A 12,076-nucleotide genomic window follows, 5' to 3' on the forward strand; every position below is an offset into this window, starting at 1 on the left:
TAACTTAATTACTTAAATTATTCTACTTGGGTTACACATATTTCTAAAGCAATACTATTTATGTAGATAGAATACATTTAAAACATGAATTATGTTTATGTACATCTTTTTGCATTTCTGTGACAGCTAAAGAGTCACTAACGAATCATTGTAAGGGAGAAACGTGCTGCTGAGTGTATGACTTGAGTGCGACAATGAACATGGAGGAAACATATAATTTGTTTTAATCTGAGCGGAAAAACTTTTCTGTGAAAAGTGTATTAGATAGTCACTTAGTAATTAATGATGTGATTAACTTTTTCATGAAGTAATGAGTAGTGTAATCTGATTACAATTATAGAGAAGTAATTAGTAATTTGTTGTGGATTAATTTATTGAGTAATTTACCCAACACTGAATACCCTTGCATCGTAGCGATGCATTTTGCAGGCAAGCACCATGGAAATTAAAAAATCGAATTTTGAAATTACCGTCCTTGCGTGATAGTACAAGGTACAGTGTACAGTGTTTTAATTTTACCAGAAAGTCTAATTCAACATTTTTCATACCTATACCAAAGTGATGTGGTATGATTATGTACACATTTTGAGTATTAACTTGGTATTTTGGTCATGCACAAAGTGTGAAAACCTGTAGTTTGTCAATTTAGCCACGAGTGTTTGTATTGCAAGACACTGGATCCTGAGGGTGCCCAGATTATATCTAGACATATGGCCTGTTGTTTCAGCGCATTGACATATTTCATTTGTCTCTCCAATTCTCTTTATGGTGCACCATAAATTTCACAGTATCTTGTACCTCTGAGTTGAACGCAGGCCCTGTTTGTTCAGCTCCATGGCAGGGCTGATAAGTAACTCTGGGAAATGATTAATAGCCACTGGGAATGCTGGTCAGAATGGCTTAATTGACTTTCTGCAAATACAGAGGCATTCATTAGGTAATGAGGTGGAAAATGACAAGCCACTGCAGTAAATCACTCCTCCTCCAGCAATACACAGAAACAGCATGAATGAAAACACGGTTGCGCTGCTCTTTAAGACAGCACAGCTCGCTGACTCCAGTGCAGGCTGTTTAAAAGCATCTGTGCACCTTTCTATCTGTCTGTCTCTCTCATGCATTAATCTATAGTAAGAGGCTTGCCTCTAAGGGGGGAAACAGATAAGCAACAGAATTTTACAAGCCCCGAGTCCTTCCCCCTCGTCCCTTTTGCTGGGACCAAAGGCACCTCTCTCATTAAGGGCGGCTCACCTGCAGTGCTGGCAGCCCGTGCTGCTGAGAGCGGGTCTCTGAGGACGACACTGAGAGTCATGGACAAGAGTCAGGGCCTGCACTGCTGAGCACAGAGAAAATATTAAGCACATTTAGAAGAGGGTGGAAGCACTCTTAGGATGGAATAATGGTCAGCACTCTCTCTTAGAGCACTAGCCAACTGATGGACATTCTCTCTGCCCAGTTATTCTATTCTATTCTATTCTATTCTATTGCTCTGTTTTAAAAGTTTGTGAGATGCCTTGTTGCCTACCTGCCTAGACAGCATCCTTCTGAGGCACCATCCCAACCAGCATGGACCATCATGTCGCTGTTGTTAAAATTACTGATTTGTAATACTCTACGTAAGCTGCAACTCTGCACGCATTGCAAATATCGCTCTGCACCAGAACCTCAACTCACAATTGATTTCAAGAGAGTTTGACAAGGGCATGTAGCTAAGCTAATGCCATGATACTCTAATTAGCATAAAAATACATAGCATGCACAAACTGGGTAAAATAAAATGTTTTTTAGTTACACTGAACTAATTTTTTTATTTGGTATTTACTGAATTATATGTTGATTAACAATTAGCATTTCTTGCAACTGCCATCTTGGATTTATTTTTATGGTATTGTCTATCCTGAAGTAAATCAAGCTTTATTTATACAGCACCTTTTAAAACATTGTTTACAAAGTGCTTTACAGAAGATAAATGTCACACACATAGAATAAAATAAATATAAAATAAGAGACTAAAAACAGAAATAAAGGGGGCCTGGGTATCTCAGTGGTAAAGATGCTGGCTACCACCCCTGGAGTTCGCTAGTTCGAATCCAAGGGTGTGCTGAGTGACTCCAGCCAGGTCTCCTAAGCAACCAAATTGGCCCGGTTGCTAGGGAGGGTAGAGTCACATGGGGTAACCTTCTCATGATCGCTATAATGTGGTTCGCTCTCAGTGGGGTGCGTGGTGAGTTGTGCGTGGATGCCGGGGTGAATGGCGTGAAGCCTCCACATGCACTAAATCTCCACAGTAACGCGCTCAACAAGCCACTTGATAAGATACGGGGGTTGACAGTCTCAGACGCAGAGGCAGCTGGGATTCGTCCTCATTCATAGGAAAATAAAATGCATAAAACACACAGAACTGTAAAAAAAGAATTAAACTGTTGCCTTGAGATACTTTTTAAAGGATATGTGATTCTGTATTAGAGTTTGGCTAAAATTAGGCAGTAACACTTTACAAGAAGGTTGTATTAGTTAACAGTAGTTAATGCATTGGGTATCATGATGTTTTACAGCATTTATTAATCTTGGTTAATGTTGAATATATCAAAATATTATTGTTCAGTTTTGTTCGTCAACATATACAACTTTTAAATGTGAACAATATATTAGTTTATGTAGAAAATTAATCAAGATTAATTAATGCTGTAAAAGTATTGGCCATTGTTAGTTCATGTTAACTTTTATGTTAACTGATGTTAACAAATACAACCTTATTGTGAAGTGCTACCAATGAGGATAATTACAGCCATTGTGGAGCCTCTTTGGTGGAAAAGTGATGTGCTGTTCCATGTGACAAGACCTGCCATCCTCAGCTAAATTGATAGTAATTGAACTGCATTTTTATAACCTGATTATCAACTTGCTTTCTCTCTCTTTCTCACACACACACATCTACAGACGTAGGCTATACGAGATCAAGGACATACGAAAACAGTTTTAGGTCAGGAAAGAAACCTTAACCTGAATCTGCCGGTTTGATCCCGTTCCAGGGACCGCAAGTAGAAGCCTGAGTTCTGCAATAAACCATTAAAGGGATAGTTCACACAAAAATTGTATTCTGTCATCATTTACTCACCCACATGTTTTTCCGAACCAGTCTGACTTACTTTATTTAATGGAAAGGAGTTATCTAGCAGAATGTCCTAGCTGTTCATTTACATCCATGGTTCTTCTATTGTATGGAAAAGACCAGCTTTGACATTTATTTAATTTTTGTGAGCTATCCCTTTAAAAACAAGAGTCTTGTTGAAATTAGTTCAATTATTGAGGGAGTACTGTGAGCGCAAACAAAGTTTCTCAATAAAGACCTGAAAGGGAGATGATAATACAGCTCAGTCTGAGAAATCAGCGCAACTGTGAATCTCAACAGCATCCATAAGACCTCTGAGGGCACATTTCTGCTAAACCATATCATTTATTCTGTTACTTTATGAGAGTTGCTATAAGGCACAATCTTCTACTGTGCTTCTATGTGGTGCTGCAGCTAAAATAAATACATTACGTAACACACTTTTTTCATGCAAGAATAGAACTTGAAGTCCTCGTAATGCTATCATCCTAGACAGTACATCATTAAAATTCTGGAAAAACACTGATACAATTTTAGAGAAACTATGAAACACTGATACCATGAAAATTTACTTTGTTGCCTTTTTTGGCAAAAAGTGGAGACCTATTTCAGTTATATCTATCAGGTAGCAGTGTTGGATAAATCTCTTAAAAGTAATCCATTACAAATTACTAATTACTCTTCTAAAATTTGTAATCTGATTACACTACTCATTAATTGAAAAAGTAATCAAATTACTAATTACTTTCCTTTTAAGCTACTTTCTGAAACACTTTTCACAGAAAAGTTTTGGTTCCCTATCTGTCACTCACTCGACGTTGTGTCGATGTAGTGACACTAGGGGTCACTCTTGGGAGCCCGAGAAACCTCTGGTCTTTGATAAAAGGCCAATGAAAATTGCTGAGTGGTATTTGCATGCCACTCCCCCGGACATACGGGTATAAAAGGAGCTGGTATGCAACCACTCATTCAGATTTTCTCTTCGGAGCCGAACGGTCATGCTCATTGAGTTGATTTTCTACTGTTCATTCACCTCTGCTGGATCTGACGGCGTATTTCAGCGGCTTCTCCCTCCTCTGCACTGGTGCACTGTAGAGAACGCCCCTGGGCGCTTCGGCAGAAAAAAGAGAGTATATTTTCTGAAAGAGTTTACTCTCTAAAAGAGTATATTTCTCTAAAAGAGTGGCACACACGGAACGTCTTTTTAAAGATGCCTTTCCGATTATGTGTTATTCCTGGTTGCGCTCGTTATCTCTCAACTTCGGATGGTCACGATCGCTGTCTTTCGTGTCTGGGCGCGACCCACACGGAGGCAGCGTTCGTGGATGGTTCATGTTCTCACTGCGAGAACATGACCATGGCAACGTTGCGGTCGCGGCTTACTTTTCCTTCTACCTACAGGTATGAGGCCAGCGCGGCCAGCACTGGGGGCGATTTGGGGACCCCAATGGGATCCTCCGCAGATATCCCCCCGTGGACCTCCCATTCCCCAGCACGCTCGTCTGCCCCAGTCAGGCTTCCGGATGAGTCCGCCAGCTCGTCTCATGGCAAGTCTGGCCTCTTGTTCGGATGGCTTTTTTTTACATAAGTAATGTCCTGACTATACTTTGTGATCAGTTGAATGCCACTTTGGTGAATAAAAATACCAATTTCCTTCTGAAACAGCAAAATCTGTACATTTTTCCAAACATTTGGCCGCCAGTGTATATACACTATATTGCCAAAAGTATTCGCTCACCCATCCAAATCATTGAATTCAGGTGTTCCAATCACTTCCATGGCCACAGGTGTATAAAATGAAGCACCTAGGCATGCAGACTGCTTCTACAAACATTTGTGAAAGAATGGGCCGCTATCAGGAGCTCAGTGAATTCCAGCGTGGTACTGTGATAGGATGCCACCTGTGCAACAAGTCCAGTCGTGAAATTTCCTCGCTACTAAATATTCCACAGTCAACTGTCAGTGGTATTATAACAAAGTGGAAGCGATTGGGAATGACAGCAACTCAGCCATGAAGTGATAAGCCACGTAAAATGACAGAGCGGGGTCAGCGGATGCTGAGGCGAATAGTGCGCAGAGGTCGCCAAATTTCTGCAGAGTCAATCGCTACAGACCTCCAAAGTTCACGTGGCCTTCAGATTAGCTCAAGAACAGTGCGTAGAGAGCTTCATGGAATGGGTTTCCATGGCCGAGCAGCTGCATCCAAGCCATACATCACCAAGTGCAATGCAAAGCGTCGGATGCAGTGGTGTAAAGCACGCCGCCACTGGACTCTAGAGCAGTGGAGACGCGTTCTCTGGAGTGACGAATCATGCTTCTCCATCTGTCAATCTGATGGACAAGTCTGTTTTTGGCAGTTGCCAGGAGAACGGTACTTGTCTGACTGCATTGTGCCAACTGTGAAGTTTGGTGGAGGGGGGATTATGATGTGGGGTTGTTTTTCAGGAGCTGGGCTTGGCCCCTTAGTTCCAGTGAAAGGAACTCTGAATGCTTCAGCATACCAAGAGATTTTGGACAATTCCATGCTCCCAACTTTGTGGGAACAGTTTGGGGATGGCCCCTTCCTGTTCCAACATGACTGCGCACCAGTGCACAAAGCAAGGTCCATAAAGACATGGATGAGTGAGATTGGTGTGGAAGAACTTGACTGGCCTGCACAGAGTCCTGACCTCAACCCGATAGAGTACCTTTGGGATGAATTAGAGCGAAGACTGTGAGCCAGGCCTTCCTGTCCAACATCAGTGTCTGACCTCACAAATGCGCTTCTGGAAGAATGGTCAAAAATTCCCATAAACACACTCCTAAACCTTGTGGAAAGCCTTCCCAGAATAGTTGAAGCTGTTATAGCTGCAAAGGGTGGGCCGACGTCATATTAAACCCTATGGATTAAGAATGGGATGTCACTTAAGTTCATATGCGTCTAAAGGCAGATGAGCGAATACTTTTGGCAATATAGTGTATATATATATATATATATATATATATATATATATATATATATATATATATATATATATATATAAACTCAGCAAAAAAAGAATGTCCCTTTTTTCAGGACACTGTATTTTAAAGAAAATTTTGTAAAAATCCAAATAACTTTACAGATCTTTATTGTAAAGGTTTTAAACAATGGCTGTGTCTCGTTTGGAAGGCTGCATGCTAGGTAGGACACGTCCTTTGAAGGCTGCAGTATACCGAGTGTCCTCCTTTAAACAAGCCTTGTTTAAACGAGATGGCTTTCGTAGGACAAACGGAAATGGAATGTAACACAGTTGCTATGACAGCATGCTACTCTTTAACAAGCGCGAGCGCTTTGAGTGAGAAGGGAACAAAGTCCCTTTAGAAGGGAATGTATGAGGTACATTTTAGGAGAGTTATGAAGTAAAGAGAAAAGAAAATAGATTTTACAGGTGTACTTTTAGTCTAATACTTTATATTAATTATATATTAATATAATTATACATATTATATACTCTGCACCAATCTACTGAGGTACTTCAACTTGGGAATTAAGCGTTTGAACATCATATATACGGGCAAATTGGCGTAATTGTTTTAGACATTTCCGTTGAAGTAAAGAATTGTGGGTTGTGAGTGTCCACGAAGGATACACCTCATGCATCCTCCGAATTCCCGTGAAAGAAGGTCGCATTCGAAGGTTGCATTCAAAGTGTCCTACTGGCTTTTCTGAAATGAGACAGCCTCAATGACGTATGCGGCCGACAAATGCAACCTCCGGAGGAAGCATCCTTCCAAATGAGACACAGCCAATGTTTTCCATGCTTGTTCAATGAACCATAAACAATAATGAACGTGCACCTGTGGAACGGTCATTAAGACACTAACAGCTTACAGACGGTAGGCAATTAAGGTCACAGTTATAAAAACTTAGGACACTAAAGAAACCTTTCTACTGACTCTGAAAAACACCAAAACAAAGATGCCCAGGGTTCCTGCTCATCTGCATGAACGTGCCTTAGGCATGCTGCATGGAGGCATGAGGACTGCAGATGTGGCCAGGGCAATAAATTACAATGTCTGTACTGTGAGACGCCTAAGACTGCACTACAGGGAGACAGGAAGAACAGCTGATCATCCTCGCAGTGGCAGACCACATGTAACAACACCTGCACAGGATCGGTACATCTGAATATCACACCTGCGGGACAGGTACAGGATGGCAACAACAACTGCCCGTTTTACACCAGGAATGCACAATCCCTCCATCAGTGCTCAGACTGTTCACAATAGGCTGAGAGAGGCTGGACTGAGGGCTTGTAGGCCTGTTGTAAGGCAGGTCCTTAGCAGACATCACCAGCAACAACGTCACCTATGGGCACAAACCCACCTTCGCTGGACCAGACAGGACTGGCAAAAAGTGCTCTTCACTGACGAGTCACGGTTTTATCTCACCAGGGGTAATGGTCGGACTCGCGTTTATCGTAGAAGGAATGAGCGTTACACTGAGGCCTGTACTCTGGAGCGGGATCGATTTGGAGGTGGAGGGTCCGTCATGGTCTGGGGCGGTGTGTCACAGCATAATCGGACTGAGCTTGTTGTCATTGCAGGCAATCTCAACACTGTGCGTTACAGGGAAGACATCCTCCTCCCTCATGTGGTACCCTTCCTGCAAGCTCATCCTGACATGACCCTCCAGCATGACAATGCCACCAGCCATATTGCTCGTTCTGTGCGTGATTTCCTGCAAGACAGGAATGTCAGTGTTCTGCCATGGCCAGCGAAGAGCCTGGATCTCAATCCCAGTGAGCACGTCTGGGACCTGTTGGATCTGAGGGTGAGGGCTAGGGCCATTCCCCCCAGAAATGTCCGGGAACTTGCAAGTACCTTGGTGGAAGAGTGGGGTAACATCTCACAGCAAGAACTGGCAAATCTGGTGCAGTCCATGAGGAGGAGATGCACTGAAGTAATTAATGCTGCTGGTGGCCACACCAGATACTGACTGTTACTTTTGATTTTGACCCCCCCTTTGTTCAGGGACACATTATTCCATTTCTGTTAGTCACATGTCTGTGAAACTTGTGCAGTTTATGTCTTAGTTGTTGAATCTTTTTATGTTCATACAAATATTTACACGTTAAATTTGCTGAAAATAAAAGCAGTTGAAATTGAGAGGACGTATATATATGTAGAGCCGAGGAGGGCGGGGCCGGGTTGGAATGAGACACACCCAGTCCCCAATCAGCCTGATGGGGCGCGCGAGGGATAAAGGCGGCCGGGGACGACAGTTCGGGGGAGAGAGAATTGCAGGCAGCTGTACTGTGTGTTTTTAGTTGTGTGTTTTGGTTGTGTTTTTTTTGGTTAATTAATTGTTATTTAAGTTGTCAAGCTGGTTCTCGCCTCCTCCTTTCCACTGAACCCCCTTACACTGGTGCCGAAACCCGGGAAGGAGGAGGGATTCCCGTCGCAGGATCCTTGACACTGCCGTCCACCCAGGGGAGCGCCGCTGCCGTCCGACGGGGGACGGAGCAGCCCGACCACCCGGACGCGGGGAACGGCCGCCGTCCGCGAGGCGAGTGGGGACGGGACTCCCCGACCGCCTGGAGCGAGGGAGCCGCTGCCGGGGGCGGAGGAGTGCCCTGCCGTCCCCCGGGAACGCGGAGGGGTAGAGAGAAGACCGCCGTCCGCGGGGGGGGGAGGAGGGAAGCGACTCCCCGACCGCCTGGAGTGGTAGGGCCGCTGCCAGGGGCGGAGGAGAGTCCCCACGGGACGCCGGGAACGCGAAGGGGCGTTCTGTCCGCTGGGGGTCGGGGGTCTGACTCCGGTCCGCCCGGGGAGGAGCGGCTGCAGTCCACCTGAGAGGGTGGAGTAGTGATTGAGGACCATGCGACGGCGCATCAGAGAACCGGTGAGTTTCTTTTTCTCTCTCTCCTCTCTCTCTCTCTGTCGCTCCGTGTTGGCCTTTCCATCGCCATTTTGTGTTGTTGTGTTTTCCCCTCCTGTCTCCTCTCAGGTCGAGGAAGGCGGGGAGGACCCGCCGGCAGTCGGGGCATAAGGCACACCCCCCCCCGGAGAGGAAGGGTGGGGGGGATGTACGTCATGCCTGGGGCTCCCCGGCCTGAGGCAACACCGGGAGGAGTGTCGAGCCGAGGAGGGCGGGGCCAGGTTGGAATGAGACACACCCGGTCCCCAATCAGCCTGATGGGGCGCGCGAGGGATAAAGGCGGCCGGGGACTACAGTTCGGGGGAGAGAGAATTGCAGGCAGCTGTACTGTGTGTTTTTAGTTGTGTGTTTTGGTTGTGTTTTTTTTGGTTAATAAATTGTTATTTAAGTTGTCAAGCTGGTTCTCGCCTCCTCCTTTCCACTGAACCCCCTTACATATATATATATATATATATATATATATATATATATATATATATATATATATATATATATATATATTTAGGGTTGGGAGGGTTACTTTTGAAATGTATTCCACTACAGATTACAGAATACATGCTGTAAAATGTAATTTGTAACGTATTCCGTGAGATTACTCAAGGTCAGTAATGTATTCTAAATACTTTGGATTACTTCTTCAGCACTGGTAGATTTTTTCACTTGTTTTGACTATAAAAACTCTGCCAGTACAGTAAGACAAAATACACATGTTAAAAATACATTCTCTGAAAAACCTAAATATCTTATGCAATATGTTTCTAAAACAAGATCAATCCAACTGATCTTGTTTTAAGGATTTTTAGATATTTTTACAGGAAAACAATAAAAAAATTATTATCAAGAATAAGATTTTTGCCCTAATATCAAAGGTCTTACTAGAAAAAAAGAAATTATGATCCAATGTGAATTTTCTTGATAAAAAAATATGATCGTGCCTGGTAACATGTGCATGTATAATGGCTAGAAATAGCATTTTAGCTTAGCGTAAAGCTGACAGTTTACACAAGGTTTATTTTTATTTCTTCTGATCCAAACTTACTTCAAACGTACTTCTCTGTCTGCTCGTATGAATGTAACACATCATAAGAAAGTGTTTCACCACTGTCAAATGCACTTTGGATCGCATCATTTATATGTATAAATGTTTTCCATCTGAAAGGACTAAATATTAAATAAAACAAATGAAAATAAAATCCAAAGTAATCTCTTCAGTAATCAAAATAATTACCATTGATTTAAATTGTAACTGTAGTGGAATACAGTTACTTATATTTTGTATTTTAAATACGTAATCCCGTTACATGTATTCTGTTACTCCCCAACCCTGTAATATATATATATATATATATATATATATATATATATATATATATATATATATATATATATATATATATATATACACACACACAGTTTATGTGGCAGTTGTATGTGACCTTGATGCTGCCATCTTTGTTTCATGGACACACATATTTTCTAAGCCCATCACCTGAGCCATAAATGTTATGTGACTGTTCACTCTATATTATACATTTCTGAAGCAGTGAGGGGTAAACATACTTTTCTACACTGCTAAGAGCTCTTCAAAAATTGCAAAGCTATACAGCTAAACCTTGACACCCTGATGGAATACTATATTTGGATTTAATACTAGTTAATTTGTTGTAAAATGTCTTTGCAGCAATGCGTTATAGATGCTTCTCAACCTATGAAAAATCTAATGAATCCAAGCGAGGGTTGATTCAGCCTGAACAGGGCCTGTTACTCATGCTGAACTTCCCTTAGGAGTTTCTGCTATTGATTCTCACTGAGAGCAGTGTGTCAGTGCACAGGGCAAAATTCTGGATCCTTCCCATGCCCTTTATATTGATTTCTATGGCAGTAGCCTATATTATAGACACAACAAGAAATACACGCAGGGTTCATTTTGGTTTGTGAGATTGTGGCACATGACTGAGGCAGCATCAAAAGAGGTTGGAGATGACAAAAGCCTTTGATGCTGCTTGAATTATTTCAAAAGCAAAATCAATTTAGTGGATCTTGAGGCCCATAAATTAGCCGATATTTGGTCATTTTCAGATTATTGGTATATGCCCAATAGGTCAATTAACATAAATATGGTATTTTCCCTTTGTGTCAGTTCCAAAATCTAATGACAGCCTTGTTAATGGATAGCAAGCATTTGATGTTTTAACATTTGTATGTTTATATTTTATGAAGACATTACACTTATTTCAAGTATTCTATTTTATGACTCATTTGTCATCATACATTTTCATTATTTATAATATTGTATATAGACATTATATTGGCCATTGGCCAGCCTGTACTAACAACATAGGCCATTTAAAACCCAAATCAGTTGACCACTAATCTGAGCCTCCAGGTTTCCCAGAAATATAGTGTGAATTCCATTTCTCATGTATAAGTACATCCAACATTTGAAATGCCTTTAGCTTCACCAGTGTAATACTGAGAGAAAATTGCTACGCTTTCTAACAGATTTGTGATTCCTCTTTGCTACCTCTGCACATCTCCAATTCCACCATGCTTAATGTGTCTGTGTCTTCTGCAGTCCCAAAGCCCCTCTGTTGCGGATGAGATGTAGCAACACTGCAGAATCTTATGGCTAAAAATTGACAGTTAAAAATGGTACTTGCGATGCATGTATTTATAACAAATTTCCTTCACAGGAAAAGAGAAAACTAGTATATCAGGCAGCAAAAAGCGGAATTACACAGTATTGCATCTGAAATCAGCTGAATGTTGAAAGCGGTGTGGGAAAGAGATTTGTTTGGCAGTTTAGCATTAGATTCGGCAAAGCATTTAATCGTCCAAATTCAGACAGAATGTTAAGGTCACCTGGCACATTGTTCGCAAGGAGACAATTTACTTTCTTGCATCTTCTATCTGATTTGCATGCATATTATCATTTGACACAAACAAGAAATAACCAGCTCTTGATTTATCTGTCGAGGCACCTTTTTAAATGCTATGCCTATTCTAATGTGGAACTGTGAGAGGCGCAACATTGTGCTTTGCAACATGTCAACTCAAATGAAAAA

The sequence above is a fragment of the Myxocyprinus asiaticus genome, chromosome 27 (genome assembly GCF_019703515.2).
Source record: "Myxocyprinus asiaticus isolate MX2 ecotype Aquarium Trade chromosome 27, UBuf_Myxa_2, whole genome shotgun sequence".
Taxonomy (NCBI): Eukaryota; Metazoa; Chordata; class Actinopteri; order Cypriniformes; family Catostomidae; genus Myxocyprinus; species Myxocyprinus asiaticus.